The 13,823-nt window shown below is 37.6% G+C and overlaps 1 long non-coding RNA gene across 3 annotated transcripts; it reads right to left on the minus strand.

Moving 5' to 3' along the window:
- Positions 1 to 10,938: 10,938 nt before the first annotated feature.
- LOC120253564 lies at positions 10,939 to 13,255 on the minus strand. Of its 3 annotated transcripts, XR_005534321.1 has the most exons (4): positions 12,976 to 13,255; positions 12,767 to 12,859; positions 12,559 to 12,628; positions 10,939 to 12,102 (listed from the first exon to the last, which is right to left on the minus strand). It is a non-coding gene; the product is annotated as an uncharacterized LOC120253564 (long non-coding RNA). The 3 variants fall into 3 exon arrangements; XR_005534322.1 differs by having other exon boundaries at positions 10,939 to 12,628; positions 12,767 to 12,852; XR_005534320.1 differs by having other exon boundaries at positions 10,939 to 12,628.
- Positions 13,256 to 13,823: the final 568 nt, after the last annotated feature.

The raw sequence follows: 13,823 nt of genomic DNA on the forward strand, positions 1-13,823 counted from the left end.
AGGGCTTTTCTTGCAAATAAGCAAGAAGACGACAAATTGACATTGCGTATGGTCGAGGCGTGTGAGCTTTTGCAATCTATTGAAGAGACAACTGAAGAGGTAATGCTCAATGAACAAAAGGTGAAACCAACATTATTGGGGAGTGATGAGAAGTATAAGAGTGATGTATGGTACTTGGACACGGGGGTGAGTAACCACATGACCGGGTGTAGAGATAAATTCATCGAGCTGGATGGAGCTGTGAAAGACACAGTGAAGTTTGGAGATGGATTGATCGTTGACATATGTGGTCACAGAATGGTTTTGTTTAAGTGGTAAAATGGTGAGTACAGCATCTTGACCAATGTGTACTACATCCCAAGGCTTAAGAGTAATATTGTGAGCTTGGGACAACTAGATGAGCATGACTGCAAAATGATCATGGAAGATGGATACCTGTATATCTTTGACATACAAAGGAAGTTACTAGCTAAGGTTAGGAGGTCAAGAAATAGGTTGTACGTGCTCAAACTCAACCTAACCCAGCTGGTGTGTATATTGGCAAGCTACAAAGAAGATGCATGGGTGTGGCATGCACTATATGGGCACCTAAATTTCCAAGCATTGAGAAGTTTGGCACACAAGAAGATGGTGGAGGGTCTGACATTTTTGGAGTACATCGACTAGCTCTGCAATGGTTGTATGGTGGCAAACAATGACGTGCACTATTCCCTCATGACTCAATTTATAGTGCTTAGAGAAGCCACTACAACTCATTCATGGTGATTTATGTGGGCCGATTACAACATCAACCCTTGGAGGTAACAATTTTTTTTACTGGTAGTTGATGATTTCATCAAATACATGTGGATAGTGATGCGCAAGACTAAAGATGAAGCTTTTAGTGCTTTTAATAAAATCAAAGCGAGTGTTGAGATGGAGGTAGATCTCAAGATGAAGGCCTTACAGACTAATAAAAGAGGAGAATTCACGTCTAATTAGTTCAACCAATATATATTGTGAAGGCTTGGGGATAAAACGGTTCTCACCGCACCGTACTCTCCTTAATAAAAGGGCATCATCGAGCGAAGAAACCAAACCATTGTGGCAATAGCAACTAGTTTGCTTAAGAGTAAGAATGTGATAGGAACATTCTGGGGAGAAGTGGTGGTGACGGCTGCGTACCTTCTTAATCGTGCTCCAACGTGGAGTGTAGTTGGAAAGACACCGTATGAAGCTTAGCATCATAAGAAACCAAAGGTGCAACATCTTCTTACCTTGGGTTGTGTCCGAGACATTAGAACAATGAACACACACCTCAAGAAGTTAGCAGATCAGAGCACTGCCATGGTACTTTTTGGCTACGAACTCGAGCCAAAGGCCTATCGAGTTTATGATCCCAAGACAAGAAAGTTACATGTCAGGTGGGATGTGATTTTCAATGAGGAGAAGCAATGGGATGGGGAGTCATGTCCTGGACAGGACACCACTTTACCTTGACGAGTTGACACATTTACAGTGATACTTGAAACAGACAATGTTGTAGGACAAGATGAGAATAGTGGACCAGACACTTAGGCTATGGTCAGTGGAGGTACATGACATGAAGGATCACTGGAACTTGTGCTGGGCAGTCCGAACACACCACCAGCAGTGACGCATGCAATGTCACCCACGTCAGCTGTGACAACCTTGTCAAGTTCTTCATCATTTTCTGTGGAGAGGCCACATCGCTATCAGGTTCTTTAGTAGGTATATGATGCCACGTTCGAGGTGGAGCTGGAATATGTCGGACTATTGATAAGTGCAATTCATATCATGTTTTCTTATCCTCAATTCATGCTTTTGCTTGTCTTTTGGCATATCTTTGTATACATTTGGTACTATTTTGGGTATGTTTGTTAATAATGTGGGAATTGAGGAGCTTAATTCAATTAGGAGTGAATCTGGTCACTGAAAGAGAGAAAATGGGAGAAATGCTAAGTGTTCAAGCTCAGTATGGGCAGAGCATAGTACGTGCTTCCCCTGAATCTCCCAGCCTTGTGTGGATCAAGTGAGGGGAGTGGCATCAGGGCGAACACGGTCGAAGCACGCTCTTGTCCCTCCCCTGAATCTCTCAGGCTAGAGTTGTTTTTCTACTCAGCAGGGGAAGCACGTGCTTGAGGCTCCTAGCATGATCATGTTCAAGGAAACAAGCACCAAGCACGACCGCGCTTCCTTCCAATGAAAATTTCAGGTGAACACTTAACCGATTCACTCAAAGTCATTCCATGGAAACACGGTTTAAGCACGATCGTGCTTAGACCGTGTCGAGCTCGAAGACAACCCTTTTTAACTCTAGTTTCTAGTGTTTGTCCTCATCTTTGTTCGGGGATTCAACTCTCCACCAGGAGGACTTTGAAGAGGGTGAAGATCAGGCTTTACCACACATCCTGAGGGGATCAAGGAAAAGTTGGAGGCACAAGAGAAGTGGGGTTAAGCATACGGAGCTCGGCGAGTAAGATCATCTTGAGGAGAAGGGAGTCATGTTTTCTTTCTTTAGTGTTTCATCTCTGTTTTTCCTCGTTGTACCCATCTATGAGGGGATAATCGTCCACGATGCCCGGGATGTTGAACTATAATGTTTTGTATGCTTTGACTACTTGATTGTTAATGATTACGGAGTTCTTTTGGTTTCTTGTGTTTAATTATATGTTTGCATATCTTGATGGTTTGAATTGCACAGCTGCTTTGGTAATGTAGTTATCTTGGCATAACTTGGTGTATTTGAGAACAATAGTTGCAACATTGCTTAAGGGCACATACTTGAGTCATAGAATGTACCTGGTAAACATTAGAATCAAGTCAACATAATATAACTTATAGGAATCATCCTGGGGCATTGCGCTTTTGTTGTTGAAAACACAATCCTACTCCCCTGATCACTACCATCATTCACTCTTTCATTATTAGTTCTTAATTCAATCTTTCTGCAATCTTTGTTTAACTGAACATCAATAGATAGATTAGTACTTTAAGTCCAATCCCTAAGATTCGACAACCCTACCCCTCACGGGGTACCACTTTACTACTTGTGTGTGACTCGTGCACTTGCGGAGAATATATCAACTATGCTTACTAGGCATAGAAAAGCTGGTAAGCTTTGAATAAGCCGAGAAAGAGAAAAGTTGGAGGTGTGCAATGCAAGAGGAGTTGAATGCCATCCAAGATAATGACACGTGGGTGCTACTAAACTTGCCGGTGGGCACAAAACCATTGGATTGAAATTGGTGTACAGAGTGAAGAAAGACTTGCAAGACGCAGTAGTGAAACACAAAGCTCGCCTTGTGACTAAGGGATATGTGCAAAAATAGGTAGTGGACTTTGATGAAGTCTTTGCATGAGTTGTGAGGCTCGAGATAGTGAGATTGCTCATTACCATGGCTTCTCAAGATGGTTAGGAAGTGCATCACATGGATGCTAAATCAGCATTCCTCAATGAGGAGCTTAGAGAGGAGGTATATGTGTCACATCCACCTGGTTTTGTTGAAAGTAACGATGTGCATAAGGTGCTGAAATTGAGGAAGGCCTTATATGGACTTCGACAGGTGCCCAGGGTATGGAATTCCAAGCTTGACAAAAGTCTATTTTCACTTAGGTTTGAAAGATGTCCACTTGAGCATGCCGTGTACAAAAGAAGCCTGGGCGAGTCAAGTTTGTTGGTTGGAGTGTATGTCGATGACTTGATCATTACAAGATCAAGCACCACCGATATCACCAAGTTCAAGACATAGATGAAGCAATTATTTAATATGAGTGACCTTGGCTTATTGAGTTACTACTTGGCGATTGAAGTCCAGCAAATGTCTCAAGGAATAACATTATGTCAATCAGCCCATGCAGCCAAGATACTAGAAAAATGTGGTATGAGTGGGTGTAACCTGAGCCAAACTCCCATGGAACCTAGGTTGAAACTGAGCAAATTCAATACAAATATCACAATTGATGCTACTCTATACAGGAGCAATGTTAAGAGTTTAAGGTACCTTGTTAATACAAGGGCAGACATAGCGTCTGTGGGTGGAATTGTAAGCTGATTCATGGAAGCTCCTATCACACAACATATGGTTTGTCACACCCCGAACCTAACCGGGCACGTGGCAATCGCCACGACGACAAGAAGTGGGTCCCACAGCGACCCCACATTCAGGTCGCCGTAAGGCTCAATATAAACCTGTTATCAGAATTATATAACTAGAAGACAACATAATAAAATATCACAATAGGGTTCCCCAGTACTAGGGAACCTAAAACACAAGTAGCAACAATTACAGCACAAACCAGGGTTTTAGGATACAACCCGAAAATATAAATACAAGAACCACATATAAGGTCAAGTCTAGTGGATCCATATAGGGCCATGCATACTACAACAAACCTAAACAAGAAGTACAGATAAACCTCTACTGCTGCACAGCACAACTCTGTCCAACGTCGCAGTCTGAAAAGATAAAAAGGGGAGTGGTGAGTAACAGAGGTTACCCAGTGAGTGGTGTCAGCATAGATATAACAGAGTGATAAAGTATTTCAAATGGTAATTCAAAGAAATAATAATAGCATATAAAATCAGTTCCAAGTATTCAACATATTAACAAATAACACAAGATTCATCAATAGTAAAATCAAATAACATTTTTAAACATAATGAACATAGCTCCAAAAATACAGGCTGGCCTAAAACAGTTCCCACACTAATCGTGGCCGCGACTAGCTGTGGGACCACCAAGGAGTTTTTAAAACTTTTTAAAATTTAAAAGGGTGCCTTTCCTTGGTGTTGGCCACTGAGATCCCCGTGTGGTGACCCCGGGTTTCTCACATAACAGAACCCCCTGTCAATGGCTCCGCGCACCTCTTGACCAGGGTAAACCAGGGTTAACCACGCCGCCTCCCATCAGGCCGGACCGTGGAACCCCACACTGCAGTGTCGGACTAAAGTCCGCTGTCACCATCAAAACTAAATGCCACAATATAGTTCATTCCAATTTCCAATTCAAAGAATTCATCATACAATATTTAAAACAGGAAATGTATATCAAACCATGTTCCATTTGCATATAAATGTGGAAATATACATCAAACCATATCTCATTTGCATATAAATACAAAAATGTACCTTAAACCATATCTCGTTTGCATATAAACACGGAAATGCAAGTAAACATGTTTGTTTCAAATAAATAGGTATAAGCATTCTAGTTTAACCATTTCAAGTAGATTCGTACTCAAAATATATATATCAAAAGAAGTCAATTTATCATCAAGTTTATGTGATAAAATACATGAAGAAATACTTTAGTACTCTTATTAAATCTATGCAATTATAAATTTAACCACTCACGTAACCCACGGTCGTCTCGTCCCCGAGACGCACTCATCGATCGGGCGAGCTCCTTCCCCTTGGAGGACGCTTCGCCACCTAGATAAAAAGCGAGGAATTCAAATTCTAATGAACATAAGAATGATAATCACAAGAAAATGTATAAAAATACGATTATACATGTCTAATACAAAAACATTAGGGTTTTTAGGGCAAAAACATCGTCATTTTTGGATCCAAACGATCTCGAGAATGGAGTAAAACTAGTTCCAATGAGTTCGAGGGTAAGAAGAGCTTCAATGTGGACCAAAGAAATACCGGATAAGGCTCAAAAATTTTCGAGTGCTACAGTAATTTTCGAAGCTGCTACAGATGAAACCCGAACCTTATACTATGGTTTTTCTCCCAATTTACAACTCTAAATCAAAAATTTTTCTTTTACAACATTCTCATACATGCATTATAAATCATTGGCTTCAATTTAAGTCTATAAATCATCGCATCCATGAAGAAATTGAAGTTTTTTTATACAATTCTAAAAAAACTAGGAAATACGGAAGAAATACAAAACAAAAACTTTGAATCTTAGGCTTACCGGACTCGGGAGTGAGAGAGGAATAAGTTTGGTATTGAAGGTCGCCGGAAATTCTCGCCGGAAAGATTTTTGTTTCTAAGTCTATGCTCGGTCGAACAAGAAGAACAAGAAGCAAGGAAGCAAGAAGTGAAGAAGGAAAAGAACTCTCCAGGCTTTTTCTCATTCATCTTCATTTTTATATATAAATAGGAAATGACCTAATTGCCCTCTTAATAGAAAAATCAAAGAAATGGATCCAAATGACGGAATTGCCCCCGATTATTCACATAAAAACTACTATGCAAACATGCAAAAATGCCACTACTACTAAATGACCATTTTACCCCTAATGCAAGCATAAAAATCTAAATAGGCCCGAGGTCTAAATCAGGACAGGGTACAACATGGTTGCCATGTAGCATATACTCTGGTATGTGAGTAGTACTCTGAGTTTTGGATATCACTATGCAAAGAAAAGGAATGAGAAACCGCAGCTAGTTAGGTATAATGATAGTGACTTGGCAGATGATGTTGATGATTGCAAGAGTGTTATAGGAGTCATTACTTTCTGGGTCAAAATTTGATCACCTGGGTGTCACAGAAGCAGAAAGTAGTGGCACTATCATATTTCAAGGCCGAGCACATTGTTGTAACAACAGCTGCGTGTCAAGGTATATGGCTCTACTGTTTGTTAGCTAATTTGGTGACGCAAAAGTTGAGAGTAGTGGTTCTTAAGGTGGACAACAAATCTGCAATCTCGCTTTACAAGATTCTGTCCATCATGATAGGAGCAAGCACATTGACACGTGGTACCATTTCATCTGGAGTACGTTGAGAGCGGCAAGATAGCAGTAAAGTACGTAAATTCAAATGACCAGCTCACCGACATACTAACTAAGTCGCTTGGGTGCATGAAATTTTTGGAGATGCGCCAGAAGATTGGGTTGCGAGATGTGAAGAACAAACAACAAGATTAAGGGAGTGAATGATATAATTAATCTTATTGCAATTTTCTGTTTCATTTCCACGTTAATGTTGTTTGTGTGTGTTTGCATGGCACTGTTGATGTGTCACATGTTTTTAGGATTAAGTCCATGACTACATGGTACTAGTGGTTAGTGGTGTGCTTCGTGGAAGCGTGGCAACAAAAGCAAATCAAGCCGTTACTTTCCTTGAGAAGAAGTCTTTATCTATCTTTGTAATTAGTTTTTTTGTAAGTTGAGTGAAAGAAATTCCCCAGGATGTGTGTGTTCTTGATGTGTATAACCCCCACATGTGTGTGTGTGTTTGTGTTTGTGCTACTCTGAACAATAGCAACACATGCATGTTATGTCATGCCCCTAACCAAGTAGGGTATATCAACAAACGGGTTGCATATAGATGGGAAAGGGACCCACCTTGTATGCAAGGTCTCAAAAGATCTAAGTTATCCAACTCAACTAGCCAAGTAGACAATACAATTTACTAATACATTATAGTAGTTCTACAAAGGTCTGGACAATAAATACATAATAGGTCCATGTCAAGGGTACTACAATATTCCTTATGCAAATACATTAATAGTTTCAATACAACACCACTGATTAACCACAACACTACAATACTTAAAAAAACATTCGTGGAGATACACAAGGACTACATCAGTAGCATTCTTCTACTCTACAGGCTATTAGCTCCCTCTTGTAATTTGAAAAAATAAGACCAAAATAATTAGCTCACAGTTTCCATAAGTACTAAGCAAAGAAAATAGATAAAAACAAAATAAACAAACAAACACATATATAAATAAATATAGATTTATATTCAACATAATTCGCAAAAGATGAGTCAATAAAACATGTATTAACAAGAAGATAATTTGTCAAAGCAAACGAAAAAAAAAACCATAAAATCAGACTATTTCTCCAGGAAAATCCAAAACACAAAATCAATATTAAGATATCCCACTTGATAGACAGAATGATACTACAATTCCAATTATACACACTGTATTCTTCTCAGATACCAAAACATAATTATCAAGCATTGAACACATCGCCACATCGTCCATACCATCCATCATCACACTTTTTTACAGTCATATCATCACACCATCAATACTCTGGGTTACTCAAATTAGTATATCAAACTCGTATCGACATGGCCAAATGCATCTTTTCATTTGGCTAAGCAATATAGTAGAAGCACATATGAGGCGAATACAAAACCTCTAGAAACTACATAACCACTATTCACTAACATTTCATTAACCCTAGGCACAATGGTGAGCATGCCACAAGGCAAGGCTATGCATTATATGACATGGTTCAAATATGGTGTATGCGGTTATTTGTCCGCATTATTACCAAAAAACAAAAAACAAAAACACTACAAAAAATTTACAGTTTTGCAATGGTCGAATCCATTGCAATTCTGTTGCAACTATACAATTTGTAACAGCTTTGCAATGGATGAATGCCATTGCTATTTTGCTCGTAGCAAATTTGTGCAATGAGAACTAATCCGTTGTAAAACGTTTACAACGGATTGGCAACATCTTTGCAATGGATTAGCATTAAATAGGTTACAAATATATTATAAATTAATAATGAAATTGACTGACTTGCAACCATTCCATTGCAAAGTCTATTACAATTGGGTTACAAATTTGCAAGGGCTTTGCAACAAATCTTTTGATCCCAGACAAATCCATTTTGAATGTGTTACAAATTTGAAATAGATTTGTAATGGATTTCCCAAATATGTGCCAATTCCATTGCAAAGAGGTTACAAATTTGCAACAACTTTGCAATGGATCCATAACAAGTCCCTTGCAAATAGGTTGCAAAATTTGTAACAGATTTGTAATGGATCTATAAACATGTCCCTTGCAAATCTGTTACAAATTTGAAATAGATTTGCAATGGATCCAGAACAAGTCCCTTGCAAATCTGTTGCAAATTTGTAATAGATTTGCAACAACATTTTGGATCAACCACAAATCCAACACAAATTCAATAATACACTATTATCATGTACATTAATGAATTCTAACATTATTATCTTAATAAAATATTGAACACAGAAATTCTAATGTATTTAACAAAATATAACATAGTAATAAAATGTAGTCATAGTAACATGCATAAAACAAAAGAAATAATATAGTAGCAGTAATGTGCACAAAGACAAGTAAAAAATATGTAGTACTAGTAACATCCACAAAACCAAATGAAAATACTCATGCTATAACTATAGGTCATCATCACTCGCATACGCTTCCACTCATGATGCATCTGTCTCATCATGTTCTGGTTCTGTCTCATTATCCTTAACAACATATATGTAAATATACTCATTATTCTTTGTATTACTAAAGCAATATAGTAAACACAAGAGATACATTAAAGAAGCATAAGAGAAGATGTTGGAAGGCAAAGCATTGATCTAGGACACAGACATGCCTGCAAAGATGTAACTCCAATCCATAATAACATAAAACCAGACTATATCTTCAATTAAATAATATAGAGTGATCCTATGTCTTCAATTTCGTTGGATGAGGATACTATTTATTTATATATTTAAAAGAAAATTTGACTTTTCCATTTTTTTAATTCATGTTAGGTTGGTGAACTTTTAGTGGGAGAACTCATGGACATATATAATTGAGCATCAAGAATAATTCCTTAAGATGGCCAACCAAACCCCAAAGTTTATCTTTCAAATGGTTGGTGGCTACAAGCAAGTTTTGATAGTTCATTTGGTTAAACTATAAATTAAACAATAATTATTGGTAAAAATAAAAAAGCACCCAAGCATCCTCATCGTGGATAATGGCTTCACTAGACTCCACAGAGAACAAAAACATGTGACTATTTAGAGATAGAAAAAAGAAACATTGAGAGAGAGAGAGAGAGAGAGAGAGAGAGAGAGAGAGAGAGAGAGAGAGAGATGGATTACTATTTTGTCTGTACTTTTTTTAATTATTGTATCTATACCCTTTGTAAAATAAATAATTACAAATATTTATCAATTTTGAAGTTTTGGACTTGCATGTATTATATTGTGAAGAAATTTTGAGAAGTTTCATTTTTGAATGGTGAACTCATTTAAATCATCATTTAGAAATGACTCAAAAATTCTCTAAAACACTAGTGTTGTGACTGAAACAATTTTCTATTAAATTATGATTATATATATATGTCCACCTAAACATTTGGAATTATATATATACACCCTTCACTCAAATTAACTATATATTATCATCTAATGATTATTAAAACTAAAACATGATTCCCTTCGTATATTCTAAACCTTAGCTTATCATATTTGCTTAAATATATAAATGATATATTGGAATAAGGTCTCATCCCAATTTGATATGTACATTGATACTCCCTTTGCGTAACCGCAAGTGCACGGGTCGTACAAGTAATAAAGTGTACCCGAATGGGTCGGGTAGTCGAATCCACAGGGACTGGGAATCTTTTAGCAGTCATTGTTTTTCTAATAGCTAGCCTGATTTAAAAGGGTAAAATAATAAAATGGACTAACAACTCAAGTAAAAGTAGGACTGGAAGTGAATTGGGTGAGGATCACAGAGATAGAGTAGTGCAGCTTACTAATCCCCTTAATAGATGCATTGACTAGGCCATGATTATATGTACATTTCCTTGGACCGTGGTGACCACCTATGGAGGGTTTGATAACATACGTCCTCACTCAAGGCTTGGAGCGGACTCAACCCCTTCCCTAATGTGTGCCCTAGCTAGACGAATAAAGCTTATTCTCTAGACAGCGAGAAATCAATCTAGGGCTAACATGCACTCATAACTGTAATTGCAACTATGGGGGACATGCAGCCACATCAATGCTCATGCAGATAGCGGCAATCCCCACGTTGACTTTGCAATATACAAACATCATTGGCAATCAACACAAAGATGAATAATCAAAATAAACACAAGGGAAACCACAAGGAAATTCAACAATCACATGCACTAAAATCAACATCAAAAGTAAAGATTCATAATGCGAGGCACCAAAACACAGTTAGCCCCTCATAGTTTTACAAATGCATGAAGGACTAAAGAAAACAAAAAAGAAATAATCCATGAAAAACTCTCTTTTTGCTTCCAAACCACTCCGACGGTACTCCGATGAAGTCTAGCAGACGTTGCTCCGCTCTACTCGGTGTCCTAGAACCTCAGATCCGCCTCCAATTCATGGAAGATGAAGTCTAGCCGCCACCTCCAAGAAGATCTAGAAGAAACCCCAGCAAAAGTCCCCTTGACAACCTAACTTTGGGGCTTAAAAAGGCAATCTCGAGGCAAGCACAATCGTGCCCTTGGTCGTGATCTTAACGATACTCTTTCGAGAGTTTTGGGATCAATCTTCGGCACAAAATAGTCAAAAACCTGTAAAACGCATATGCATAAGCACGGGCGTGCTCCTACCCGTGCTCCCCCAGTATGACCGTGCTAAAAGCATCGAAACTTTGAACTTTATGCTACAATAACCATGTTATAGTATCGGTGCTATAGTAATCATGCTACAGTACTGTCCTCCGCCTGGGAGAGATTTTCCAGTAAACCTCATAGGTATAAGCACGGGCGTGCTTCAGCCCGTGCTTCCCCAGCACGACCGTGCTACGGGCACTGAAACTGTGCTCTTCTTGTGTTGAAAACTCCTATATAAAATGCACTCATCATACATGACAAAGGACTTCCTTTCAATCTAAACAAAGTTAATAAACACTAAAAACATCAACCATCAAATTCCATTTCTCCAAACAAATGTTCCACTTAGCACTCAATGTAATTCCATCTCTAACTTGTATTATGATAAGATTTATATGCACAACCATCAAATTTCACAAGTATAACCATCACTAAAAACACATCAAATCATACCAAAATTGTTAATAAAATTCCACACTCAAACTTATGTTTGACATATTTCTTAAATCTCTATTTGTATTATGTTAGATTACTTTGCAAAATGAAATCCTAACAAATTCAAAGTAGCACAATGAAAACCTATCAAATCTATGGATGGCACATTACAAAAAAAATACCTAAAATTATAGGATTTCTTCCTTTCTTCTTGTTATCAATTCCTGCTCTTTATACAAAAGGATAATTTCAGTAATTTTAGCAATTTAAGTCACCATGCACAAACTCAATTAAGAGGAGGATCAAAGCTGCTTATCCTGCAAAAGTAGAAAAGAATCATTAGCATCTACTTTATCAGAGGTTATTTGTTTAAATTTGATGACCCGAGTTAGATTTTTAGAGGTTATTTGTTTACTCTCGGTAATATGAGACAGATTATCAAAAATCGTTATGTTTCCACTGATGTCATAATGTGAAACTATAATTAATTTGCAATCATAATAAAATATGACAACAAATGGATGTATAACAATAACTTTACCGTAATATGACAATACTTAATAAATGAAATGAAATAAAATAAGATAAATTCAAATCAACATTAACTGCTTATAATGATGGGGGAAGCACCAGAGCTATCTAGTGCCTAGGATTTTCTTTAACTCTCAAATTTTAATTTTCTTATTTTTATAACAGACTTCTATTGGTTAACAAATGAATTCATGATATCTTAAATTTCACCACAACTACAGTTCAATTGTTATTTGGCTTACTAGAGAGTACGAAGGTATCATCCTCGCATTCTTGAGAAGCATGTAGCCATTCGGAGACACATCTAGAAACCTATATAGAACCATATATAAATGTGTTATCTACCTTATTATCTTACATGTATATGAACCAAATTTACGAAGAGTTGCACTAAATAGAATTAATTCAGAAACATTCATGAAGGCAAGTAAATATAGAGTTCAAACATACATCATCAACAGTGCTCGTGTGGTGTTTCTCAACAAGCGCCCTGTGAGGTCTGTGAGCTAGAGCAACCTTCTTGACATCTTCCACCTCTGCTCCCTTAGTTGGGTACAAGATAAAGATAATCAGTGCAAATATCATAATCCAAACAAAAAAAATTAGAGTTCAATGGATGAAAGGGAGAGAGAGAGAGAGAGAGAGATTAGAGCATTAACACAAAGAGAGAAGCCCATGAGCAGAAGGCGAGCAGAATCGACGATGATGATGATGAGGAGACGGAGTCATTGTCATCAGCGAAGGCAGATGCGTACTGATATGAGGAGAGACGACCTTCTTCTTTTTCTTCTTCTTCTTCTTTTTCTTCTTCTTCAAGTTTTTCTTCTTCAAGTGTTCGGCGGAGGAGAGCCTGTAGGGGATGAGAGGAACCGAGCAAGAGAGGTGATGGTGGTGCTGTTGCTAGTGATGGTGGCGATGACCAGGGAGGTGTTGGAGAGTCGGCAAATATTGGCTGGTGATAAACTTTGCCCAACCCTAAATTTTGGTAAAAGTGAAAAGTCAAAAGTTAAAGTTTGGTTAAGAGATTTGAGACAAAGGGGCTGGATTTGATCTAGGGATTTGGGGTTCTGATGTGGGGTTGGATAATAATATGTAGGCCCTTTTTCCTGTTGATTGGTTCATTCAATATTTTACTTAATTTGCACAATTTGATGGGTCACCCGATGGTCCTAATAAACAAATTAGGGTCTTGTACTTGTTGATTGGCCCCTTTGGAATTGTTGGCCTGCACTTGACCCCTTTGGAATTGTTATTTCCTTTCCCTAAGAACTTCTAATTAGGTTTGAGATAGAATGAAGGAACACAAAAATTAATGATTGGTTAATAATGCCTAGTTTGATGCAAATTTATTAGTAACTGCCATGCCTTGTTGGTGCAGATGCACTTGATTTTTAAAAAGCATAACAAGTATTGGTAATGATATATATATATATATATATATATATATATATATATATATATATATATATATATATATATGACGCTTAAAGAATTTATATATAAATAC

The sequence above is a fragment of the Dioscorea cayenensis genome, unplaced genomic scaffold, assembly GCF_009730915.1.
Source record: "Dioscorea cayenensis subsp. rotundata cultivar TDr96_F1 unplaced genomic scaffold, TDr96_F1_v2_PseudoChromosome.rev07_lg8_w22 25.fasta BLBR01000115.1, whole genome shotgun sequence".
Classification (NCBI taxonomy): domain Eukaryota; kingdom Viridiplantae; phylum Streptophyta; class Magnoliopsida; order Dioscoreales; family Dioscoreaceae; genus Dioscorea; species Dioscorea cayenensis.